Raw genomic sequence first — 15,210 nt, 5'->3', positions numbered from 1 at the left:
GGAGTCGGCGCCACTGATCATGTCTCAAAATATGGCCTGTAAGGTTGTTTCGTTTTCTCATCATTGTTTTCATGAGACTTCTTTCGTACTCTTCTTACGACTTCCTCATTACTTGATCGATCCATTTGATTTTCATCATTCTTCGGTAACACATTTCGAACGCCTCCATCCTTGATTTCTCCGCAGCTGTCATTATCGACTCTTCTTCGTAGCGAGATGAAAATTACTTCCCTCGGTGGTAACGGACTTAACTCCTCGCCAGTCAAACAAGTGGTCGCGGGTTCGAGTCCCGCCTGGATACGCCGCCGCTATCCAGGGAATGGTTATTCGTGCACGCGTAATTGTTGAAATGTTGAACAAACTCCGATGTAAAAGGCCAATTAGGGTATTGAAGTTTTTTGGTGGAATGGGAATAAATTACTGGTAATTTTCCTCACTTACTCTAATTTTCCTTCCTTCAATACAATTTGCATTATCTTCGGGTGGTGCAGAATGTATTGAAACTGGACATGAGAGATGAATCAAAGCCTTTTTAGAATATTACCACTAACTTTTCATTTATCTACTAATAGTATATTAGAATCCCATTACATTTAGCCGGCGGAAACTTTCTATGTTCCCTCTTCCCATCCTCAGTCATTTTCAGTCTTCTTCTCCCTCAAGCATATCATATGCATGTAAGTACCTACACCTACATAATTTAAAAAAAAAACACCCAGTTGATACACGTAGGTAAAAATAGTAATTAGGTGACTTGGAGATTTATGAACTTGCACCGATTATTGCCAATAAGAATATTCATTGCTCAATTTAAATTTTTGACACTTCTTTACTGTCTCTCAACAGAATTTAACATCATTTAATGCATACATCTAAGCTTAAGTAAAAATTTCAAATCACCCAATTGATTGAGTTGGAGATACCTGACTACCCAGTTATACCTAGCATCTATAAAAGCCCTTTTTGTTGAGAAGAATCGACTTGCTGTTCATTCGGCCAAATCACAATTTTTTGCACGCTCATTAACTTGATTATATCGGCATCCATAACAGATGGCAATTGACGATCGATCAACAGGCGCCTTGGTGATAGTTTAAAATGCTGTTTTAGGGATAGGTGAATTTTGGGAAAGCGAAGAAACTGCTATTTCTATTCTCACGGGACGGATATTCCTGGAGTGTTTTGAGTACGGTGTTTATAAAAAGGACACTACTTTCTCGTCTTTCAAAATAAATTAATTCACCAATGTAAGAGAATGTATTAATTTCAATTGCCAAAATGATGATAAAATGTATTTCCAGACATGTCATTTTTCCGAAATTTTCCCGGAGCCCCTTTTGCCTGAGGGAAGGGGTCCCACTCCAGGCCCCTTCATCCTCCCCCCCGCCCCCAAAGCATATTTCATGTCACGCCTCTGACCCCAAAATATTTCCTAGTCCAACAGAAATGATAAATTAAGAGATATATTTACCGAACGGATAGGTATGGGAATTCATTTGTTCCCCGATCAATTATTTAGATAAATGCTTGGTGGAAACTCGTTAGAGCATTCCCCTTTTTGATTCTTAACGCTTGTGCTCGAAAACCCCCTGCCACACGCCAATTGAGGCGTCTAGCGGGGTCGTGTATAGAATGTAGATTTAGAACAGAGTAACTATACCTACAGACAAGGGCGTACCCAGGATCATAACTAGGCAAGCCAAATGGTGACATTTGAAAAAATATTTTTATTTTAGTTACATATCTTTTACTGATACACATCATTTTTCGTGGGTTTAAAGGAAATTTGTTGAATACTTTCATTTCAATTCAGTACTGATTTTGCTTAAAGACTTTTGCGATTTTTGCTTCTAGGGGGGGCAGCTGCCACCCCCCCCTGCCCCTCGCTGGGTACGCCTATGCCTAGAGACTTGAGTCCTATCTTCAGTAACTACGTTTTTCAGTCCCGGTACAGTGGTATCTTTTTCCCTTTATATCTCGGAAATGTTTCATGATTTTAATAAATGATATTAGTTGATGAGTCTTTTGGATAACAAAATACTAGGGTCGATTTTTTTAAGCTCCAATGGGCCATGGACAGAAGACGAAATGATCGATTAAAAATTATTGCATGCGTAGATATTGAGCAGGGCCGGCCCTAGCAGGTGCGGGGCTAGGAGCGAACCTTTAGCGCGGGGCCCTTCACTTAAAATATTAAACTCTATACCCCATGTACAAACTCGAGAATTTTGAATCCCTACCACTCTCTGGCTAAGTATGTGTTCCCCTCCCAAATTCAGACTCACATTATGTCACTACTTTCATAGTCAAACATCTTCCTCTTCCGCCCCACTCTTTTCTCTTCAAACTTTGGTTCGATCTGCAAATTTTCCGCCATTTCTTTTGCGGTTATCTGCGCACTAATGTAACCTTCATTTCGGTACCTCTCAATGTATTTGACTAAGCCATTGAGGGAGTTGGTTGCTCTTTCGGACTTAACAATACAGTAATAGTTGAAATTGCGTTTTCAAAACTATCGTATATTTTAATTTTTTTCACGAAAAAAATTAAAGCGCGGGGCCCGGGGCGGTCGCCCCGCCCTAAGGCCGGCCCTGGTATTGAGCACACTTGTGGTGTCCTTTCGACGTAATCGCTTCGGCGATTGAGGAATTGGTCGTGCCTATGGACAAGCTTTGCTATACCTTCTTCATAGGATGTTGCTGCCAATGGCTTTCAGTGATGTCTACCTTTGTCATGAAGCTCATCGCCCGTTTGAAAACGCTTCCCTCCAACCCACACCTTCATTTCAGCGTAAAGATGGAAGTCGCTCGACACTAAGTCGAAATTGCACGCCGGGTTATCGAAAATGTCGAATTGAAATAGGGTAGTTTCCTTCGTCAAAGAAAACGAAATGTATTGATTGCTATTCGTTACCCACCATTAGGGTTGTCATAATATACAAATTATTTGGTTTTAGAAATCCCAGTTTAAACGAATGGCAATGGTCAATTTTATCCTCATTTGAAAAAGGCCAAAGTGGCGACCATGCGATTCCATTCCACGTGACGTCACAGGGACCTAGTTTCTACGCGATAGGATAGGAGTTTTACTTCGTCTGAGATTACCAATGCATGCATGAGGCACAGAGCTCAGGGAAACATCTCTTAATAATCACCTATTAAAATTGCCTAAGGTCGGAAAGTTTCCTTCGTTTGATAAGGTATAGCAATAATCCTTATTTAAGCCAAGCGCTACGTGCTAGCAGGGTACTCTGCTACCTGCTAGCAGCCTGCGTCGTATCAGCGCTCAAAGCCTCGCCCCAAGGTCACCTCACTTGCGGCAGCGGGAACCAGAACGACGTCACACGGAGTTTTCCCGGCATTCATACTTAACCGTCGCGTTTTCACGCGCTAGAAATTTTTCACATTTCATTTAATCGCGAAAAATATATATCGTCATTAAAAAATCTAAGAGCGTGAAATGCATACTCCAGGAGTAATAATCTTTCTATTTAGGCAATAAAAAAATAATAGGAAACCACCCTATTGCTCAAGAAGCAGTTGGCCTACATCCGCGCTGGGATGACGGATCAGAGCACTTCCAGAAGTCAGAATGTCTTTTGTTTTGAATCAGAATGGACATTATGTTTCACACTCTAGCCACAGTGCATTAAAAAAATCTCTTTTATCGGTATAAAGGTCAAGAAATGTCTATGCTGAAGCCATCTGGTGAGTTCTCTAGCTGTCGCTCCGCAGTGCTCACTTGCGGGTGAATCAATAGAGGCGGAGTGGTTAATGAGACAGTTACTAACTTTAAACTAACAACTTACAGTCAGAAATGACTTGAACGTGTGGTGCGAAGGACGCGGAGGTGCCCCATCCGCCTGTCGCTTTTATGGTGTTTTTGTTGAGCGGTCTGAGTTTGAAAAAAACTGCCCTCGTAGAAATGCATTGCCATCATTTTTTCGTCAGTTTACCTCCCAAATATTTTCGTCGATACATTGCTCCCGTTTTTGCCCTGATATTTACGTCAATAGCTTTGACCATGGTAGCTGTGTATTATATTTGTCTTATAAATGACTAGGCTTTAGGCCTGAAAATAATAAAGATTACCTCGTCTATCTGTACCTCCAAAATACCATGGAGGCAACCTCTAAGTGGTTCAAAGGCCCTCCGAATTTTCCTGGAAACGCGGTCTTCTGCAGCGAACCATCTCCAATTGCCCCTACCACTCTCCCGTTCCGAATGTTTTTCTTCAAACGGGCTAGAGTCGTACAATACTAAGTGGCATTCGTTTGGGCATTTTAACCTTCGAAAAGAAGGACGCTGGCTTGCACAGTCGCGGGACACGTCACGTAGCCTCTTCGTGTGTGGACTAGTAAAAGCTCGAATTGCTTTGAATTTATCGCAATTTTTATTGATTCACATACTTGCCATGAAAATATGCACGTGAGTAAAACAAAAATAGGATTGAATCTCTAAAGGATCAAATAAAAAGTTTCCGTTCGATTTTTCGGAGTAAATAAATTACGATCGAAATACGATTGACGACAGGGTTGATGACTATTAAAATTGACCCAGAACAATAATTTATGCGATGATCCTATTTTTAGCAGATCAACTATGACATTTGTAGATATGAATAATATACCCAGGGTTGACAAAGATACGAGTCGAATTCTTTGGCATGTTATAAATCATGCATGAATTACTTACTACGCTAACTTTTCGTCTCTCTTTTGCTAACTAGTAGTGTTATTTGCATGGTAGCATGTTAGTGTCTTAATATCTGGTCTGACCTCGTGTCCTTGTCCTGTTTGGCATGTGTTTGGCGAACGAATTCGTTTCTGATTAAGATCATGAGTGCTGCATGCCTGGTGTGCAATCACCCCATGCCTCACACATTGCTATTCGACTTGTTCTGCCTACTGCTCTGCTCTATTCTGTTAGTACCTCGTCAGTGGCGGATATATATGGGGGACGGGCCCCCTTCCCCTTTGCCGGTCCGCCCGCATTGCTCGACGTTGCAGAACCACAATTTTAACTTCTTTATATCATAAGATGGCATTGTCTTGTATATGTGTATAATCAGTTTTCCTTGGAGAAATCTGTATTCACCGCTCTGCTAATATCTTAGTTGCTTCCGTGAATTTATCGTGTTAAGAAGGATTTATATGAAACACGGCTTTGAAAGAAATTTTTGTCACCCATACGAAGTAAATAAATCATTTTTTTTTTTTCTTCTTGTGGAAAAGTGCTACGACCTTTCATTTACTTAAATATGTCTAACTTCCACCAATTGAAGCCTGAATCTGTTGAAATCATTTTTTATTGATACTTCGAAATGTTCCTCGACGAGGTAAATAACATAAAAATATCCCAGGTTGGGCATAAGCACAGGACACAGAATGATAAAAAACACTCACTGAACTAAATTTTCGGTAGTATACATCCACCTTCATCAGAGTTAGGTGGAAGAGTGTCTAAGATTGTGTTTTTTATCTTTTTGTGTCCTGTGCTTCTGCCCAACCTGGGATATTTTTATGTCATTTTTTATTGAAGTGTATAGCAAAATATGTTAAAAATTTCTCTCGCATTTTTTTTCTATAGATTGAACTTCTTTGCTATTTTTTGTATTTTTGCCGGACTATTTCATAGTTGTTATCATCACTGAAAACTATGCACTCCATACACGGGGAGTCAGATCTCGTAGCAAATCTGATCATGGCTGCTCTTATATGTGCACCATAATTCTTTATTTTAGTGATGTATATTTTAATTATAAAATCAATTTTATTTTAGTCAACGGAGGATTTCCATATTAATTTATGCTTTAATGGGTTAAACCTTGTATGAAACACGATTATTTTTCATCGCGATAACGAGTGAAGATAGCTCAAGATATATTTTGCGCCCCCTTGAGTTTTTTCTGTACGCACTACTGTACCTCGTAAATGTTGATTATATCTAGATTTCCCAGAAATACTACCCGTCTCTCAAGGTATCCATTTTAAGATGATTTTGTGTCTACAACCAATTTGATCGTTCTTCACGGTTATCGTCACCGATGTTGGAATTTTTAAATTTTGACAAGAAATCGTGAGACCTCATCCGTGTTTTTATATATTCTAATCTTATTTATATGATATAGATTCGATATTAATGTTTACTAAATGCTGTAATTTGCTTTTATGGAGGATAACCGTGACGAGAGGCCTTATAACGCGGTCCTAAAAATGTAGGCATGCCCAGGGTCGCATCTAGGAGTTAAGGCTTGGGGGGGTTTAGGTGCAACTAATACCGGGGTGTATGGGGGTATGGAATGCCCACCAGGATAAGCAGTATGAGCGAAATTAATAAGTTGCGGAATTTTAAGATGAATGGTTCAAAGTGGTGAGTTTTGCAGCTTTCTGAGGGATATTTTATTGATCTTTATACTATTCTGTAAAAAAATATTCTGTAAGTAAAATGGATTAAACTTAAAAATTTCTCTGAGCTCTGGGGGGGGGGGGTTTATCCCCCAAACCCTCCCCCCTCGCTGCGCCACTGGGCATGCCTCCATATTGCCAGATTCGTCTTGGCGCCGTCTGTGTGCGTCATCCTAAACGAAAGGGAGAGCGTCGCCCACGGCGCTCCCACGACAGAAAGCGAAAGTGAAACCTTGAGCAATGGCGGATATTTTGTCTGACTGCTCTGCTCAACATTATGCCATCCAGTCGGAAGGTCTGGGATTCGTGTCTCTTGGAGAGAAGCTGACCTGAGCTTTATGTACATGGGACATGCACGCCTTATCAACGTTCTTTTGGTCAGTGAGTATATTTATTGAAACTACGTAGTGCCTTCCAGTCTCGCTTATAAATGGTTTGAAAATGCGTATTGTGCTTGAAATCGATCGGGGACATTATAAAGCTTTGTGGAAAGAACAAGGGAACAAACATTAAGCATGCTTGACGTACAGAAGTACAAAGAAATATGGTCTTCGTCAATCGATTTAGTTCTTTAAGTGAGGCTGCTTGTTGACTGCGCAGTTGGTTGGCTGTGCTGTCAGGAATTCTCAAAATGGCCACCCGAAATATTTGGTTGGGCCAGCAGTAGGGTAGGAGAGGGGAGTGGTTTATTTTTTTTTTGGCTTTGCGTGTTGAGAGGGGTGTGAACGTTATGGGGCTTGGGTAGTGGGATGAGGGAAAAAGTGAAAGCGGTTTCCTTGGGAACGGAGGGGAGGGGTCCAAGTGGCGGAAAGGGGAAACAAGGGGAGGGGTGTGGAGAGGGGGGAATTTCGGCAAAAGGACCTTTGCCTTCGAACACGCACTGTGGCCATGTGTATACCTCCTGTGGCTTTATGCGCGCCTCGCCCTCAAAGGCGCTTTTCAGGTTCAAACCGGAGTGAGACAAGGACACGCAAGCAGCCCTGGAGGACAGGCCGACCCACCCCACCCCACCCTATGCGCCCTTCAAGGGTACGGGCGAAACGAAGCCGATATATCCCCTGCTACCCGGGCTTCTCGCTTCTCTTCGCATTCCACGCATGCTCCTTGCACGGAATGCATGCCATAATGGGGAAATTTACCGATAAAATTGACTGATGAAAGTTAATATCGATAAATATTAAATAATTAAAGTTGATATATACTCATTTTGAAAGATTAATTCATTAAAATTCATCACCGTAAGTTAACGAACGTGAGATTGTTTAGTCTCAGCTCTCCTTTCCGCAAGCCTTTTCATTTCTTCTCTTTAAATACTTAATAACGTGTCCTATGTAACTCATTCGGAGCCGTCCCTTGCCCTTTTTCACTTCCAATTGTCCTTCGGCTTTAGTCTTCGTCGGCCCATCATTTCTCACTATGTGACCGACTGAGTGTTTTCGTCTTACGGGTATTTTGAATGGCTCTTTTTCTCCCGTTCTTCTTAGTAATATCCTATTCTTAGTTTCTTTCTTATTCTTATTCTTCTTACAATTAGTAGTAATCCTCGGTACTTACGCTGTCAATCCCTTAAATCTTCATCATTCTTCGATAGCACCACATTTCGAATCCTTCCACTATTGACTTCTCTGCTGCTGTTAGCGTCTGAGCCTCGCTCCCACGTAGAAACATGGTCCGTATGAAGCACCTAATGCATTGTTTCTTTTCTTTTAAGCTTGTATTCTAAGCTGCAAGTAGATTCTTATTTTTATATGAATCCTTCTACGCCTGAGCTGTTGTACTGTCGATTTCTTTAAAGGTAAAAAATAACTTTAACGTAAAACATTTTTTGTTAGCTACTTTAAAAAAATGATCATATAGTAAACTTAAAAAAATAGTTTTTCCGCAATCACGATAAATAAATGCAAACTTCAAGTTCAATAATACTTTAACTTAAATAGGCATTAAAATTAAGTAACAATCTCATTTCATAATTGGTATCGGACATCCGTCACCCGAAAAAAGACGTGCCGCAGCACTAAATATCTTTTCACATTATGTTGATGAAGGAATACTAGCAATATAAGTGATAAAAATATTTCTAGAATTACGTAAGAGTTCGTCAACCATGCTACACTTGTGAAAATGTGTTACTGCTTCCTCATCTCTGATTAAAGGTGCCCTCTGACTAATAGAAATCGTTTGAATCTTGAAATTTGAAAAACATTACATCCATGTTCGAAAACATTTCTGGGTCCGCTACTCTGCTCCATTGCATTCTCAGATACGGCTTTAATGTCCCCTTTGTCTATAAATCAATAATTAGTGCCCACACACATTCAAAAAGATCTAGATACAACCAAATGTTACGAATAAAATTATCACACGTTAATTTTAAATCAATTCTGTAAAATTTTGGCGAATAAGAGTAAAAAAATGCAATAAAAAAGAAACGATTTAATTAAATAGTAGACTGAAATTTTAATCTTCATTAATAAATTGTACTATGATGTCTTCTTGTCACTGGAAATACAGAAGAATGGTAATAATTACGTTTGCTTTCCACATAAATAAAAGAGAAAATTTTCTCATTGCGATCCACTAGGGCACCTTATTTGGCGTTCCGAATACCAAATGCTATTCAAGCGCAAAGCTGAGTAATGTGACTAAACCAACAAATAAAGGGAGTACCTACATCTTTGAGAAAAGATTAAGCACAAGATATATATTATGGGGGAGAGGTTTTTTTCAAAGAAGACGATCTAACTAACATCTACGCAATACCCTTTAGGCCACTAACATAACTAGCCGTCTTATCGGATCTCATGTTTCTGCGTAGAATCTTTAGCAGTTATCTCCGCACAAACGAAATTCTCCCTCTTCTTCGTTTTCATGTTCCTCCTCGCCCCTTACGTAATAACTCTCTGATTCACATTCCGCGATTCCGTCTTTCCATCTCTCAACGCTCTCTTTCTACAGAATCCCGTACTTATTTAACTCCATGGCCTCAAAAATCCCTTTCGTGGACCTCTTTTCCTCTGCTACTATTTACAAATCCTCCGTAAAATGCCACCTAAACAATTCACAGCTATCTAATCCATAATGCCCCTTCTTACGTTAAAATATTTTTTTACTGTTAGTTTTATATATACATATTTTGTTATCTTTTACCTATTATTCATTTACGTAAACAGCCATTGTGAAAGCCTTTGTGCCGTTTTTGGTGGTATAATAAATAAATTAAAAAGGAAATTCTCTTAGTTCCACCATAGAGTAAGTATATTCTTCTATATACTTACTCTTTGATTCCACCTAGCATTTAAAAAATTCCTTCATTTTTCGGGGAAAAAACGATTTCCCGTATCTATCCGTTCAGCAAAATATCCCTCTAAATGTATCGTTCGTATTGGGCCTGGAGATAAAGTGAGGCTCTAATATCTAATATGCTGTTCTCCGTGTCACTCTGAAAGATATCTTTTCCCAATTGTTCAAGCAATCGAAGCCTAGCGCGTAGCCTCCGAGTCTCTAGCGGCTCCCAGCCTAATTTGTTCAACATCTGCGTAGCGCTCTCTGTTCGCACGTAGCAGTTTTTGACGAATTGCGCAACTTTCCTTCGCATTTCATTAAGTTCATGGAATAAGTCTTCTTGCACCGGATCCCTTTTGCTCGCTGGGCACGCGCAAAACTACAAATGCACGAACTAAATTAGTACAGATCATATTTTTTGTTCATGCATTCGCACAAGCAGGGTGTTTACACGGTGCGTTTTAGGATTGATTCTCGTGTTCGTGTATTTACCAGACTTACGACTACTACTTCCAATTTACAAGTAGATATGAACTCGCACGTGTAAATGTACCGTTTAACCAAGCCTTTAGAGTCGCTAGTGCGGTCCTCTTATAGCTAAATGAGGAAGGGGGCTGGTAATGAGGATATTTATACGCCACTGAATTTACCTGTGGAGTGCAGCACAGTGCTTGGTACCTGATCTTCTCATCTATGTATTGCGAACAGTTACACAGTGGATTCTCTCTTTAAGCGTTGGTATTCATCTTTCATTAATTATGTGAATCATTGACTCAGGCTCTTTAACCGACGGCGCCAAGGCATTTAATACCTCTCAAATGACGCATGTCTAAACTATCATTTCTATAGGCCGTTTAACACGGGGCACGGAATTGCGCAGGTTAGAGCTGCATTAATTTCTAAAATGACGTGGAATTGCGCGAATGCATGAACGAAATTAGAAAAGGGGCTATTTTGCCGTCTCGCATCCACGCATTCTCGCATGTGGGGTCTCGCACGCATTTTGGGACCCTCATGTAAAAGGCTTAATAACAGAGTTAGAACGCGTGCAAAGAAGAGCTGCCAGGTATGTGAAAGGTCGTTACGATAGTCTTGTTAGTGTAACTGACCTCTTAGATAAACTCGGATTGGAATCTCTGTCGGACCGTAGATTGAAAAATAGACTAAACCTTATAGATAAATTCAAGAGCAGTGTCTTTTCTGACAAATTTAACCATATCTTACGGACGCCAACATACTACGGAAGATCAGATCATATAAATAAAATAAGAGAGATAGATTGTAGAACAGACAGATTCCGAATGTCATTTTTTCCACGATCAATAAGAGATTATAACGGCAGCAATAGAACTCGTAAATAGATTGCATGACTTGTAGTGTAGCCTACTAACCTATGTAAAAATTAATGCATGTTTCTTAATTCAATTATTATTTCTAACAGCATATAGTAGTATAGTTTGCTAGTATACGGGACGTTTTTTGGACGGTGTGGTGTGCATGTGGGAGTCCAAATGCATGCTGCATGCTGGTGATTGATCACCCCCTGCCAAACACCCTAGAGGTGGCTCGCAGGGTATTATGTAGATGTAGATGTGTTCTAGTAAGTCACCGCTTTACACGACGCAATTTTGATTGCACCTTCGAACGTACGTCAGATTGCGCAATTCCGCGTACCGTGTTAAACGGCCTTAAAAGTCTGTGTGCATTTATGCTACACTCTTCGGTTGAATGAATGGGGCGAATTTTTGGAAATAAAAACTAAAGGGTTGGCTAATCTATGCTATGTTAGGCTAATAAGGCTACGCCCATATTCCCGCCCCAGGGGGCGCATGGGCGGACCCTGCCCCCTGCCCCTTGAAACAAAATTAAATTAATTCAAAACGAAAGGGTTGAACTTTTTTTTTTAATCCAAGAAGAGCGATATTAGCATAAGAGCATAAATCGTGTAATAAAAATGAAAATACTTTTCCAGAAAATTATTTAAAAAATTGATAAAGCGCTGTTTCAATTTCATTGAAATCTTGGTGTCTCAACCTTTTCTGAGTTACAATTTGAACGATCACGGCTTGCCTCCCTCTAGTTCTAATCCTGGGTACGTCTTTGGTGCTGCACACACAACGTGGAATTCTTTTTATCTTAAATATTCGTAAAACTTGGCATGAGGTCCGGAGGATATCGCATCACTATTGTTTTCTTAAGCGCTTACATATTTTTTTAAAATTGAACTCTTACCTTGCATAAACATTTGAGCACTCGACTGTGGAGTGAACTTTGGCCCTTTTAAGTACCCTTATGACGTCTTACAGCTCCGCTCCAGTGCTCTTAGCTATTAGCATGCCAGCGTATGCTTCCTCCCCCACATCAAGGGAAAATTCTTCGAAGCTCGGCAAAGCTGAGTGGAAGTAGAGTAGCGAGCCACCTAAATCGCGGGTCAAAATGGTGGAAGTTCATCGATAGAGCTAGTGATCGAGTTATTACGTGGAAGGGAATGACGAATCTTTTGCTGGGCGATTATATATATATTATATTTCTAAAAGAACTTATCACCTGAAGAAACCAGGTGACAGACTGCGAAAGAATAGAGGAACTACTCGTTCTCGCCTCTACTGCAATATAAATAGCTGAGGCGTTCTTTATTCGTGCAAATCGCGCGTCGCCCAAGTACTCGTTTTCCCTCGCCTCCATTCGTCTTATTTAAAATCCTCAGTACCATTTTCGCTGCGAGCGATATTAGGCTAGTAGTCCTATGGTCACCCAATCTACAGCTTTCTTCTTTTTCCGGTGGAGGAATTAGAACCATTTCCACGAAATCTTCCGGCCAAAGGAATCCTCCTCATAGATCCTGCGTGCATGTTCGAAAAACATTCTCTTACTTCCCCACCTACATTCTTCAGCAGCTCACACGGGATATTGTCTACCCTCACCGATTCCCTAGCCTTCATTTCACAGAGGGTTCTCTCGATTTCCGCGTCTAAGATATTATCCCCCACTGTACTTTCATCTATGTTCAATCTCTCCGGCCTGTTTGCGCCGTCATAAAGATTCTCCACACTCTCCTTCCACGTACCGCACTTCCTCCTTCCATTCGGGGTTAGATGGAAGATGGAACTTTCTAGTGGAATTTTTATTATAATATTATACCCTGAATCTCGTCTCGCTAGGTTAACATCCTTCCATCTTCCAAGCAGCGTAGAGGGAAAGAAGAGGATAAGGGTAGTTATAATGAAAGGAAATAAGCCATTATGTGAATTAAATTGTAAAGTTCATACTGAAGCGCTGCGGACAAATTTGATTCGCTAAGTGCTCCATGCTACCTTCTCTGGTTATTTGACTTTCATAACAAGAAAAATAGCCAATTTTGTAGTATTTTTTTGCTATTTGGTATGGAGAACGGGAAAGCTTTTTCGTATCAAAATTCCCATTAAATGGTAAGAAAATTACGGGAATTACAAGCGTTCAACGTTGGAGAACCGGATCTCATGCGCAAAAAAGTGGTTTATTCCGGAGAAAAAATAAGTTAAATAATATCTTAAGCAATATAATCTGGCGTGTAAATAATTAATCTCTCGCATGCATTTTACTGCATAGAGATCGGTTTCTCCGTTTTGACAGTGGAGCATTTCAAACTCAATGCTTTATTTTACGCCAGGACTTTCAGAGCAGGTCGGATCTGGCTTACCCCAGCCTCGGCGTCGGCCTCCGGTCTGTGACGTAGCAGCAGTGGTCCGGGAAACGTCATCATCAGTGGGCCGAACGCGGCTTCCCAAGGATTCGGTGTGCAAGGATTGCATAAACGCCAAGAGGTAGTCTTCTACTCTCGCCATGCGGCAATCGCCCCAGCTTCCCTCCCTTCTGCCCCTTCTTCGTCCTCCTCTCTGTTTCCCCTCCAGAGCCCTCCTCTTTCACCCTGCCATGGGCGCTGTCGTAAACACTCGCCCTCCAAGAAGTTCAACCTTGAGCCGGTAGTTGCCGCTAGCTGTTCATCCTTGAGCGGCGCGAGTCGGGGATTTGGTGAAACTCCTTCAACATAGATGCGTTGCGTCGAAGCTAATATTTACATTTCAACCAAGGAATATTAATGCTTTTTTGGAGTACGTGTACCTATTTTCCCGTGCGTATTATGTACTTAAGTATTTTACAAATCTTACCGTAAAGACTGTGGAAAGAGGAAAGTCTTTTCAAATGTCATGGAGTACCTCGTATAAGTTGTATGTATAAGTAAAATGTATTAATTTAAAAGCTCAGTAAAATAAATATTTATAGCTATTTTTTTGCAATATTTCCGGTTATAAGCGTTCACGTAACCTCAGCACTTTCTCCAGACTTTAACCACTAAGCTTTAAGGAGAAAAAGCCTCAATGAAGTATTAAATGAAAATATGTTTTGAGCCCTTTTTGGGGTGTGATATTTTAGCCATTCAAAAATGAAAAGGAGACTTCGTTGATTTCCACTAATTTATTTTGTCCAAACGACATTTTTCGAACCAAAGAGGTCATTATCAAGTACAAAAATTGAATGGTAAGCAAACATATATACTTTTTGAAGGGCATGGGGGAGAGAGTGGAAGGATCGGTGGGTGTCAGGAGGGGGAGGGGAAGGTGTTGGGTTGGAAACCCCAAGGGGAGGTTGTATTGAGAATTGAGAAAACAACCATTGGAGGACGGCGCTGGTGAGACGGAGGGGGGGGGAAGGTTGGTTGATTCGAAAGGGTTTTCCTGTGAGTCGGGGTTAAGGAATTCCTTTTAAGAGGTAGGTAATTATAGGGTGTGGAGTGGGGTGGTAGAGTTCTGGATTTTTGTCCATCCTTGATGTTAAGGGCCACTTGTAGGAGTGGGGAAAACCTTTAAAAAAGGAAGTCGTTAAGTAATTGACCATTGGTCATATTCCTCCTTATTTCTAGCTCCTCCATTTTGTCCAACTTCCTCCCTTTCTTCTCTAAATGTAGTATCACCGGTACAAAGTCGCTTTCATGATTTTCTTCCCAAAGATAATTATAAATTAAAGTGCAACAACTGCAGTGCGACATATGTTGGGCAGATGGGGTGCACGTTTGTGAGAAGAGTGGCAGAACATAAGAGGTGTTACCTAAATTGCAATCTGGAGCAGTCCCATTTTGCAAAACGTCTTGGGATCCCTTATGTTAAAAAAAATAATCTCTAAATCAAGGAATAGCTTACTTTTATTTTTCAAACCCTCAAAAATGAAATTTTTATGCGTATTTATAATTCTTTTTAATATAATAATTATAAAGCCTGAGTGAAATTGGGGATTGTGGTATGATAGAATTATTTAAAAGATTTCTGCAAAGGAACAAAGGAATCATAAAATTAATACTTCTTAAAATCAACATTTTAAGGAAACTGTAACAGCTCTTTATTGGTTTTCAAAATTATTTACTTGAAAAAATATTATTTTCCTTGAAGAGACCTGCAATTTTTGCTTCAAGGGTGGGGGGGCAGCTGTCCCCCTCTCCCCTCACTGGGTACGCTCATGACCCGGGTAGAGGCCAAGTGCACTTTCCC

Source organism: Ischnura elegans, chromosome 8 (assembly GCF_921293095.1).
Source record: "Ischnura elegans chromosome 8, ioIscEleg1.1, whole genome shotgun sequence".
NCBI classification, from domain to species: Eukaryota; Metazoa; Arthropoda; class Insecta; order Odonata; family Coenagrionidae; genus Ischnura; species Ischnura elegans.
This window is presented reverse-complemented; position numbering follows the sequence as displayed.